Source organism: Geotrypetes seraphini, chromosome 4 (assembly GCF_902459505.1).
Source record: "Geotrypetes seraphini chromosome 4, aGeoSer1.1, whole genome shotgun sequence".
Classification (NCBI taxonomy): Eukaryota; Metazoa; Chordata; class Amphibia; order Gymnophiona; family Dermophiidae; genus Geotrypetes; species Geotrypetes seraphini.
The window spans coordinates 259,089,674-259,101,920 of NC_047087.1; the positions used below are offsets into that span (position 1 = coordinate 259,089,674).

At 43.1% G+C, this 12,247-nt stretch overlaps 1 protein-coding gene and 1 long non-coding RNA gene across 3 annotated transcripts in view; one reads left to right on the forward strand and one right to left on the reverse strand.

Moving 5' to 3' along the window:
• Positions 1 to 12,247, forward strand: part of NOC3L (NOC3 like DNA replication regulator) — a 103,555-nt gene that overhangs the window by 41,681 nt on the left and 49,627 nt on the right. The window lies entirely within an intron of this gene.
• Positions 2,165 to 3,664, reverse strand: LOC117359974. The gene is made up of 2 exons (XR_004539334.1): positions 2,438 to 3,664; positions 2,165 to 2,269 (listed from the first exon to the last, which is right to left on the reverse strand). It is a non-coding gene; the product is annotated as an uncharacterized LOC117359974 (long non-coding RNA).

The following is a 12,247-nucleotide window of genomic DNA, read 5'->3' on the forward strand; positions in this document are numbered from 1 at the left end:
ATCCGAAATGATAATAGGATCAATGGAGGCTTTAATCACTTGTTGCACTTTATTTGTTGAAACAAAAATATAATCTATTCTTGAAAATGATTTATGAACCTGTGAACAAAATGAATACTCCTGATCATTAAAATGAAGAATACGCCATATATTTTTCAAATCACATGAACTAACTAAATTATCTAGACCTAAAGATTTAATATTTTTACCTGGTTTTTTATCCAATAATGGATCCATTACAGCATTAAAATCTCCAGCCACCACTAAATTAGAGGCAGCCAGTGGTAATAACATATTTTGTAGCTTTTTGAAAAATTCTGATTGATTCGAATTAGGGGCATATATATTAAATAACGTCAGGGTATCATTTCCCATACCTATATCGATATGTATCCATCTTCCATGTGGATCTGAATTTTTTACCTTTATATTGGCCATACATTTTTTATTTATAAGGATTGCAACCCCTGCTTTTTTACCCACTGCTGGAGCAAAAAAACATTCTTTTATCCATCCACCTGATAATTTCTGTGATTCCTTCATATTAAGATGGGTCTCTTGCAGACAGTAAATATCTGCATTTTGTTTTTTTAAAAATGTTAATATTTTTTTCCTTTTAATTACGTGATTCAGGCCATTGACATTAATAGAATATATTTTAAAAGACATTATATATTTTAATACTTTTCATTATCTTATTCTTCCTCTCCTCTTTCATATTTAATATCCAAAAAATTTTCTTCACGACACACATATTTAACCCTAATGTATCTCCCTTAATTATTCTAATAAATATTCTCCTTATCCCTCCCTTTCCCACCCAATACATTGGCTGCTTAAGGATACACATTGGAACTGTAATCCTAACATTCTCCCCATTCTAGGCAATCAATATTCAATTGTTTAAACAAATTTCCCTTCTATCTATCTATATTGATCTTTTATATTTATTTAATCATTTTCCATAACATTTTATTAATGTATCATTTTCCATTTAACAATATGTTAATTTGTATTTCCTTAGTATTATGATTTCAACATATAATTATTTTAAACATATATGCAGTGTATTATTTAATAATTTTCCTATATTCTGTTCTTTCTTTCATATAATTATTATTGTCTTTTCTTTGTATTGTTTTCCTCCATTTCTTCAAATATTTCGATATGTTATATTTTCTAATTTTTCATAGAGTCTTCAAAACCATCTTAATATATTATGTTAATATATCATAGGTTCTGGTTTAGAGAGAAAATCTTTTAGTTTTTCGGGATCCTCAAAATATAAGGACTTGTCTCCAGATGACACTCTCATTTTCGCCGGGTAGTATAGACCATATTTAAATCCTTTTTCTTTGAGTAGAGGTCTCATGTCTAGTAGTCTTTTTCTTTTAGTTGCTGTGTTTTTGGCGAAGTCTGGTAAAAACCATAATCTTGATCCTTTATAATTTAAGTTTTTATCTTTTTTTGCAGCATTTAGTATCTCTATTGCTTGTTGGTATCTCAACATTTTGAAAATGATTGGTCTTGGTCTGTTTTTATTTTCTAAATTTTTAATTGGGATTCTATGCGCCCTTTCAATTTCAATTGGTTGTTTCAAGTCTAATTGTAGAATTTTTGGAATTAAATTTTCAAGGAAAAGGATAGTATTTTTTCCCTCTAAATTTTCTTGTATTCCAAAGAGTTTGATGTTCTTTCTTCTTCCTCTATTTTCGTAATCCTCCAGTTGATCTTTTAATTTATTTAATTCCAAGCTGTCGTTTTTACATCTTTTTGATTCACATTCTATATTTTCCATTTTTGATTCTAGTTCAGTTGTTCTTTTGTTGTTAACTTCCATTTGTCTATGTATATTTAAAATTTCTTCTTTCATTTCAGACATATTAGTTATAGTTTCTTTAAGCATTTGTTTGATTTGTTTTAATTCTTCCATGACTTCAGCTTTGCTTAATATGTCTGGTTCATCAATAGGAAGTGGTATCTTGCTTGGTGTTATTTGATCTTGTTTTTGTCTTTTTGCAGATGTACCAACCTCATTTTTGTTTTGTCTGGTGCTTGCCATATTGTTGTTTTTAATCCCTTTTCTTCCAAAATTTAGTTTTATCTTTTAAAGTAGAAATTTTCTTTTTCTTTTTTGCCTTTTTTCCTTTTCCTTTTCTCTTTCTCAGTTATCTGTCTCAATCTTATATACTCCTTTTTTAGTGTCTTTATCTCTTTAATATTGGTAAAAAGGTTCTTTGAAGTAAGTGTCAGTTATTTGTTTCCAGTTCTATAGATGTGAGAAAAAAACAAAAAACTAGTAATCCTTTTTTATGGTTCTTTTCCTTTAAGCCCCTTCACTGTTTCAATGAAAGAGGGGGATATTCAATCCAACAGCATTTCCTTCCTTAAATTTTTCGCAGACTTGTCGGGTTTTTCCACAGATTTAATTCATTACCTCTGGCGTCTCTCAACTGCCTCGATGTCTTGCCGCTTCAGCTTTTTTCCAAAAGTTCCGTTAATCCCTTCCTCTGTCTCCTCTCATACAAGCCCAATCGCAGCTTTGTAAGAGAAAAGCAATTTCAATTCAGTTTTTTGTTTATTTAGTAAGTTTATATTCTTTCTCTGTCTTCAGCGTTTCAGTGTTCAATCACTGAGAGAAAACGCCGGTATTCCTTTCACTCAGTTTTCTTCAATCAATCCCCCCTTTCAGCGTCGTCACCGAAGGGCTTTCACATATATTGTCAGCTCTTTTTCCCTCTAGCTCCGTTCAGCTTTACTCTCTCCCAATATCTATTCGTTTTAGCACGGAGGGAAAAAATTTTTTATCAGCCTTTTTCAGCGCTGGCAGGAGAAGGCTGTATCAAACTGTCACAGTTCCACAATCAACCGTCAGCAGCCTCACATCAAAATCGGCTTCCTTTTCAACAGTTATTCAGCGCACAGAGAAATAACAACACTTTTTATATTTCAAGCTTCTCTTTCAATATCTTACCCAGGCTTGGCAGTTTATATTATCAGGCTGATGTTCCCTACGCCGAGTTTACTTCAAATATGCCCCGTTGCTCTGGCTATCAACTTCCTGTCATGAAAGAACTCAGCATAAAGAGAAACAAACCCTCTTTCTTTACTTTCCTCCTTCAGACTATTGTTTGATTATCAGGCAGTATACTTTTTATCAATCTTCTTTTTTTCAATACTTCAATTTATTAATTGATCTCTCAGGGCTTCACTGGCTGTAAAGGGCAATTTCAAACTGTCACAGCTCAGGAATTCAATCAACAGCAGGCTTCACACTAGAATCAGTCTTTCTCTTACTTTCCTTCTCTTTTTGGTCAGTTTAAATTTCTAATATCCCTTCTCTATCCCGTGCCGATCCAATTTTCTTTATTCAATGATCTGTCCGGCAAAAAGGACAATACTGATCTCTCTCATTCACCACCCGTAGGGCTCTGAGTCAGCGCCGGCAGGAGAAATCAAATCACCACACAAATCAACTGACAGCAGCCTCACAATTAGATCAGTTCTTTTCTTTTTAACTTTTTGTCAGTTTTAATCGCTCCAGCAAACCTCCTCTTCAGTCTCCTAATATTTCAGTGAGGAGAAAATTTGCCGATTTTTGCCCTCAGAGTCTCTGTTCAGCGCGGGCAAGAGAAGTTTGTTTCAAACCGTCACAGCTATATCTTTTAAATTTATCTCGCTGCAAGACTCTCTCTCTCAGTGCCCATAAATTTTATATACGTTGGCCATTTTAAGTTTTTATCTATCTTCACTCTCTGCTTTGCCGTTTCAGTAAAGATAAAAGCCGGTAAAATTACCTTCCCCTCAGCTTTTTTTTGATGTCGGCGATTTGATGTCGGCACTCTAACTTGCCAGCTGTTATTCTTTCAATCTTCAACTTCAGGCTTTAGAGGGTAACACCATCATTATTAATAATTATTTTTTTTTTTGAAATCTTCAAGAAGGGAATAATATTTTTTCTTCAGTTGCCTAGATATAGAGGAGCTTAGCGATCACACTTCCATTCGTGTTCGCGTTAAGCCACGCCCCCCGGGAGGATGGGTTTCAAAGGATCAGGTAAACTTGTTGAATAAGTGGGATTTCAGAGATTTTCTGAATGATTGGTATGACGGGGCATTCAAGAGGAGGGTGCTTAATGTGTTGTTCCAGATGCCTGCCTGGAAGGATAGTGTCCTATCAAGCATTTTTTGTATCAACATCCCTTGGGGATGGGGAATGAGAATAGTAGAGTATTGCGGGAGGGGCAGGGATGGTCCTGAAGAACGAAGTGATTCATGAGGTAGGTGGGCGAGGTGCCGAATAGTGTCTTGTAGCAGAGGCAGCTGAATTTGAAGATGATTCTGGCTTCGAGTGGTAGCCAGTGTAGTTTTCTGTAGTATGGAGAGATGTGGTCGGATTTTTTTAGGCCGAAGATCAGTCTCACTGCCGTGTTTTGGATCGCTTTTAGTCTCTTAATGGTTTTTTGTGGGACCCTAAGTGTTGGTATGGGCATCAAGGGAGAGTTGTTGGTTGATGGTGAAACCAAGGATTTTTATGGTAGGGCTGATTGGGAAGATGCTACTGTTTAGATTGATTGAAGAGTCGATGGTTTTGTTTGACAGGGTTGCCATGAAGAATTTAGTTTTATCTGGGTTTAGTTTGAGTTTGAAGGATTTTGTCCATTGGGATACCTGGTTGATGACTGAGGAGATGAAGGATCTGGTTTTGGTTGATAGGGTGGAGATGGGTATGATGATTGTGATATCGTCTGTGTAAATGTAGGATTTAATGTTCAGCTTTGACAATGCTTGGCCTAGAGAGGACATATATATGTTGAAGAGAGTGGGGGAGAATGGGGAACGTTGTGGGACGCCACATCTTTGTCAGCAAATCAGGCAAAGTATAAGATTTTATTTAAAAGAATACAATTTAACTGAAGCAGGTAGTAATACCTCACATTTTGGGGCAGCCCTTTTCTCCCCCCTCCCCCATGACCACCATATACCCGATCAGGTGAGAAACCCCAACCCCACCAGTAGAAGTGTTCCTCCCACCTGCAGCCGCTGCCACCTCTGTGTAACCTTCACCCAATACGTGAAACTGAGCATAACTGGGAGAGCCACACCCTCTGTGAATGCTCTGTTTGTGAAAACCGAGCATGCGTTGGGGGAGGGGGAGGGGGCACAGTGCAGTGGCAGTCATGAGTGGAGAAGCATTTCAGCTTGAATTATGTTAGTGAAAAATTTGATTTAAAAAAGGCAGTGGTCTTAGCACAGGCCCCTGGGGAACCCCATTATTTATCTTTGAGAATACTGACCATTTAACCTCTACTATCTATTTTGTATCTTGTAACCAGGTCTTAATCCACAATAATAATAATAATAATAACTTTATTTTTATATACCGCAGTACCACAAACAGTTCAGAGCGGTTTACAATGCAAGAGACTGTACATATACAGTGAAGATACAATGTAAGGGAATGTACTATGCAGTTGAGAGCAGTTTACAATGCAGGGGACTGTACATATTCAGCATAGGTGTTTATACGGCGAAAATACAATGCAAATTTACAATGCAAGAGACTGTATATATACAGCAAAGATATTTATACAGTGAAAATACAGTGCGAGAGACTTATAGAGCAAGATACAATGCAAGAGACTGTATAATGCGGTTGAAGTGGTTTACTATGCAAAGATAGTTGTACATATGTTGGGAGGATACAGAGTGGTAAATGACAAGAAAATGCAACCAGTATCAATTATGGGAGGGTGCCGAGAGGGGAGGGGTAAGTAAGGAGGATGGGAGTATTGGATTGAGGGGGAGGAAAGGAGAGATCGGGGGGAGGAGAGAACATAAGAAGTTGCCCCCGCTGAGTCTGACCAGAGGTCCATCTTGCTCAGCGGTCTGCTCCCGCGGCGGCCCATCAGGCCTAGTGCCTGAACAGTGGTCCCTGATTAATTTTGTAACTTACCTCTAATCCCATCCCTATAATCTACCTCTACTCTTATCTGTACCCCTCAATCCCTTTGTCTTCCAAGTACCTATCCAAAGCTTCTTTGAACCCCTGTAGCGTGCTCCTGTTTATCACATCCTCTGATAGCGCGTTCCATGTATCCACCACCCTCTGTGTGAAAAAGAACTTCCTGGCGTTTGTTCTAAACCTCTCCCCTTTCAATTTCTCTGAGAGGTGGTAGAGTTTGGTTAATTGGAGAGGAGGGATTAGAGAAATTTATCATAGAGGTAAGATTTGAGAGATTTCCTGAAGGATGAGTAAGATGGGGCAGATGAGATGAGGGTGGTCAGGCAATCTGTTCATCTGCCAGCTTGGAATGAGAGAGTTCTATTATGGAATCTTTTGTAGGTGCATCCCTTTGGGGATGGGTAGGTAAACAGATAGGCATTGCGCGTGCGAGTGATGCCTGGGAACGCAAAGTGGTGAGACAGATATATCGGGGCCAAGCCAGTTAAGGTTTTGAAGCAGAGGCAGGCGAATCTGAAGATGACTCTCGCTTCTATTGGCATCCAGTGAAGTTTTCTGTAGTAAGGGCTGATATGGTCTGACTTTTTGAGGCCTGGTTCAATTAATTAAAATCTGCATACTATCTCAAATTCTCTTTGCTTCTAGGAGAGACTCCACTGAAGGTCTTATGGATTTTAGTGGAAAGGTTTGCTGTCTAGTGTAAGGCCCTAGACCCCCTTTTGTGCCCGTACAAAAAACACGTGAAAATCTTCTATATCAAAATCAGGTCTAAAGTTAACTGTATTAGGGTTTATCTCAGTGCAGTTGGTGCATATCATTGTTGTGTAAAAGATAAACTCATTTATCCCAGGACAAGCAGGCAGCATATTCTTAACGCATGGGTGACGTCACCGACGGAGCCCCGGTACGGACACTTTTAACTAGAAAGTTCTAGTTGGCCGCACCGCGCATGCGCGAGTGCCTTCCCGCCCGACGGAGGAGTGCATGGTCCCCAGTTTCTGCGGAGCGAAGAAGACGCATGTGTTTTCAACGGCCGTAGAAAAATCTACTTTTTGCCTTCCCGTTCGCGAAATTCTCCACTTTTTTGATCTTTTTCCCTTCGGGTTCCTTTTTCGTTCTTACAAAAAAAAGAAAAAAAAATTTGCTTTTGTTTTTCCCTTATTTTTCAAGCCGGCCCCGGCGGGGCCTGTTGCCACCATACAGGCCTCCGGTTTTGATTTTGCGGAGGCCGTGTTTCCCTTCATGCCCCTCAGCCGGGCTTTAAGAAGTGCCAGCGGTGTGCACGCCCGATCTCTCTCACTGACCCGCACAATTGGTGTCTACAGTGCTTGGGTCCAGAGCATCGGGCTGACACCTGCACCCGCTGTGCTACTCTTAAAAAACGCACATTAAAAAATAGGCAGATCCAGCAGAATATCCTTTTCGGTACCGGATCTGCCATGGAATCTGCCGCACCGTCGACGGCACCGCAAAAGTCGGCACCGACTACTTCGACAATGCCTGATCCTTCCTCGGGGTCACTGGCACCAGGTAAGCCGGCTAAGAAGCCTTCCACTTCCCTTGAGCGCCCTCCTGCCACAGCGGCGACGCCGGTCCTCCCGGCATCACGCCGACCCCGCAAATGCTCCGCCCCAATTTTGGTGAGTGCCTCGTCATCGGCCTCCTCATTGACGGGGCATGGAGCGGCACCTATGGTACTGAAAAAGAAAAAAGCGGTACCGGTGCCTCCTCTGGACGACCGCATTGCGGCCATACTCCAAAGCCAATTGCAGGAGCAACTACAGCAGCAACTCCAACACCTGTTGCCAGCAATGTTGGCCCCACTCCTTCCGGTACCGGACCGGCCCGAGCCTCGCACCATACCACAGGTGTCGACCCCATCGGTACTGTTGAACACGTCCATGCCGGTGCTCGCGGCTGAACCACTCAATCCTCCTGTTTCAAGTTTCAAGTTTTATTGATTTTGATATACCAACTATCAAATTAATATCTAGCTGGTTTACAATAAGATTACAGGATAGAAAAATTATAAAAAATAAAAATAAAAAAAAAATAAAAGTATATATATAATTAATTTAGCAGTATTGTGTGAACATAAATAACATTACAAGACAAACTGGAAAGCTTTGCGGCGGCGGTCCTGTTGGAGAACGAGGGAGCCTGTCAAAATCAAAAAGGGTAGACATTAAGAAAATGTAGGAAATGAAGAAGAATAAAAAAAAAGTAGAGAGATATGAGTGAATTATTATTAAAGATACAAATATAAGACTGACATTAAAGAGAATACATATACAAAGTGAATTAAGAATATACGTTATGAACTAAGGTAGTATCAAATAGTTAAAATGATAAGACAGTATAAGATGGTTAAAAGTAATACTTAACTGTTTAAATGAAGGTAAAAGTTAAAATAACAACATTTAAAATGGTAAAAAAAACTTATATAAAGCAACAAAACAAATGATACCAGTTAAAGAGTCAAGTGCTGTTGTTAAATAAAGTACAATAACTCAGCATGCGTGGGATGCAAAGTAAAATGGCGTGCGCCGCAAAGCAGACGAATTAATAGCTGACTCTACCGGTGGAGAAATGTGGGCGGAGCCGCTGGCGCCGCCGCTTTGCGGCGGCGGTCCTGTTGGAGAACGAGGGAGCTGTTTAAATGAAGGTAAAAGTTAAAATAACAACATTTAAAATGGTAAAAAAAACTTATATAAAGCTCCGATGCTGACCCTCCCCAACATCAAGACCGACACCGGTCTCCCCGAGACCGGGACCGGCACCGATCTTCCTCCCCCGGTACTGTCTCGATGCGCTCTGGCAAGTCTCTCTCTAAGACTCGCCACACGGAGCCATCCACACCACCGTCCCGTCCTGCACACCCCGACGTCAGAGACCCGGACTTGTGGGAAGAATCCCCACCCGGTACCAAAGATGAGGCTTCGTCAACGGACGAGGAACCCTCGATGGTCGATACCGGTTCCAAACCTGAACAATCCTCATTCACCAAATTTCTTCGGGAAATGTCAGCGGCTCTTTGTATCCCATTAGAGTCCGACTCTAAAAAGTCCCAGGCCTTTCTCGATGCCCTAGACTTTGAACAACCCCCCAAGGAATTCCTAAGTTACCCGTCCACGACATCTTACGGGAAACTTTTTACAAAAATTGGGAAAACCCTCTCACTGTACCGGGAGCCCCTCGAAAACTGGATAGTTTATACAGGGTCATTCCGATCCCGGGGTTCGACAAACCTCAACTACCCCATGAATCTCTTCTAGTCGAGTCCACTTTAAAGAAGACCCAGGGCTCCAGTGTTTATGCCTCCACCCCTCCTGGCAGAGAGGGCAAAACTATGGATAAATTTGGCAAGCGACTTTATCAAAATGCAATGCTTGCCAACAGGGCTAACAATTACACCTTTCACTTCTCCTTCTACATGAAGCATTTGGTGCAACAACTTTCATCCTTGCAAAAATATATCCCTGAGCGTAAGGTCCCCCTTTTTCAACAACAAATTTCCAGCCTACTCCAACTACGGAAATTCATGGTTCGCTCTATTTATGACTACTTTGAGCTGACCTCTCGAGCTTCTGCCATGGCTGTTGCCATGCGGCGTCTGGCTTGGCTGAGAGTTTCTGATCTCAACATCAACCATCAAGACCGCCTGGCGAACGCACCTTGTCTTGGTGATGAATTCTTCGGGGAGTCTCTGGACTCCACAACTCAGAAACTCTCGGCACACGAGACCAGGTGGGATACTCTGGTGAAACCTAAAAAGAAGGCTCCGCCTGCTCGCCCCTACAGACAGCAGTCCTCCTACCAACGCAGGTTCTCGGCCAGACCTCTCAACCCGCCACAACAGCAGCCTCGCCGACCTCGTCAGCAGCATCAACCTCAGGCTCGCTCCCAGTCTCACCAACCTGCCAAGCCTCTCCCTCAGTCAAAACCATCTCAGCCCTTTTGACTCTTTTCTCCAGGGCATAGCCAGTCTCCCACCATCGTTGCCTCTTCCTCAGCCTATCGGAGGACGCCTACAATTTTTCCTCAGCCGTTGGTAGGTCATCACATCAGACCAGTGGGTCCTCAACATCATTCGCCACGGCTACTCTCTCAACTTCCAGACTCTTCCACCAGACAATCCTCCCATAGAGTCTGCTTCTCACTCCTCCCAATCCCTCCTCCTCCTGAGGGAGGTCCAATCCCTCCTTCTTCTCAAAGCCATCGAAGAGGTACCCTTAGACCAAAGGGGTCAGGGATTCTACTCCCACTACTTCCTGGTTCCCAAGAAGACAGGAGACCTCCGTCCCATCCTCGATCTCCGGGACTTCAACAAGTGTCTGGTCAAGGAAAAATTCAGAATGCTCTCCCTTGCCACGCTTTACCCTCTTCTCTCTCAACATGACTGGCTATGTTCCCTAGACCTCAAAGAGGCCTACACTCACATCCCAATCAATCAGACTTCACGTCGCTACCTACGGTTTCAGATACAGCACCATCACTATCAGTACAAAGTGCTACCCTTTGGCCTTGCATCATCACCCAGGGTGTTCACCAAGTGCCTTATTGTGGTGGCGGCCTTCCTCAGGTCTCACAACCTCCAGGTGTTCCCCTACTTGTACGATTGGTTAGTGAAAGCACCTACGTCTCCTCTTGTGCTACAAGCCACTCAGCACACCATCTCCTTCCTCCACCTCCTGGGGTTCGAGATCAACTACCCCAAGTCGCATCTGCTTCCCACACAGCGACTTCAGTTTATTGGAGCTGTCCTCGACACCACTCTGATGAGGGCGTTTCTCCCCTCAGACCGCCATCGGTCTAAAGTGGGGCACTCCTCAGGTGGACCTCTTTGCAGCTCCTCACAACCATCAGCTACCCCTCTTATGTTCCAGATTCTTCTCTCCTCATCGTCTGGCCCCGGATGCATTCCTGCTCAACTGGACGGATCGGTTCCTCTATGCCTTTCCTCCACTACCTCTGATGTTGCGGACGTTATTCAAACTCCGCAGGGACAGAGCCACTATGATTCTCTGTGGCCCCGCCAACACTGGTTCTCCCTCCTGCTCCAGCTAAGCTCCAAAGAACCCATTCCTCTTCCTGTGTTTCCTACTCTACTTACACAGCAGCATCAGTCTCTACTGCATCCCAATCTGTCCTCGCTCCACCTGACAGCTTGGTTTCTCTCGGGCTGACCTCTCCAGAGAATCTGTCTCAGCCTGTCCGTCGCATTTTGGATGCCTCCAGGAAAACGGCCACCCTCCAATGTTACCATCAGAAGTGGACCAGGTTCTCCTCTTGGTATCTACTGCATCACCACGATCCCACCTCATTGGCGGTGGAAACTGTACTGGACTATTTGCTCTCTCTATCCGATGCTGGCCTCAAGTCCACCTCAATCAGAGTCCACCTCAGTGCCATCACTGCGTTTCATGAGCCTATCCTTGGAAAACCGCTTACAGCTCATCCCCTGGTTTCCCGGTTCATGAGAGGCCTCTTCAATGTCAAACCACCTCTGAAGCCTCCTCCAGTCATCTGGGACCTGAATGTGGTTTTATCCGCCCTCATGAAACCTCCTTTTGAACCTTTTGCCACAAATTCACTCAAATTTCTTACGTGGAAGGTGCTTTTCCTCATTGCCATCACCTCTGCCAGGAGGGTTAGTGAGCTACATGCACTGGTTGCAGACCCACCTTTCACGGTTTTTCACCATGACAAGGTGGTTCTGCGTACCCATCCTAGATTTCTTTCCAAGGTGGTCTCGGACTTCCACCTCAACCAGTCCACTGTCTTGCCTGTCTTTTTCCTGAAGCCCCATTCTCAACCTTGACCGTATCAGGGCTCACCGCTCGTCCCCTCAGCTCTTTCTGTCCTTCGACCCTAACCGTCTAGGTCGTCCTGTTTCTAAACGGACGCTTTCCAACTGGCTTGCTGCCTGCATTGCGTTCTTTAATGCTCGGGCCGGTCTCTCACTGGAAGGTGCTGTCACGGCCCACAGGGTCAGAGCTATGGCTGCTTCTGTGGCTTTCCTCCGCTCCACGCCCATCAAGGAGATCTGCAAGGCTGCCACTTGGTCCTCAGTTCACATGTTCACTACCCACTACTGTCTGGATGCCTTCTCCAGACGGGATGGACACTTCGGCCAATCTGTGTTACAAAATTTATTTTCCTAATGGCCAACCATCCCTCCTCCCTCTCTGTTAGCTTGGAGGTCACCCATGCGTTAAGAATATGCTGCCTGCTTGTCCTGGGATAAAGCACAGTTACTTACCGTAACAGGTGTTATCCAGGG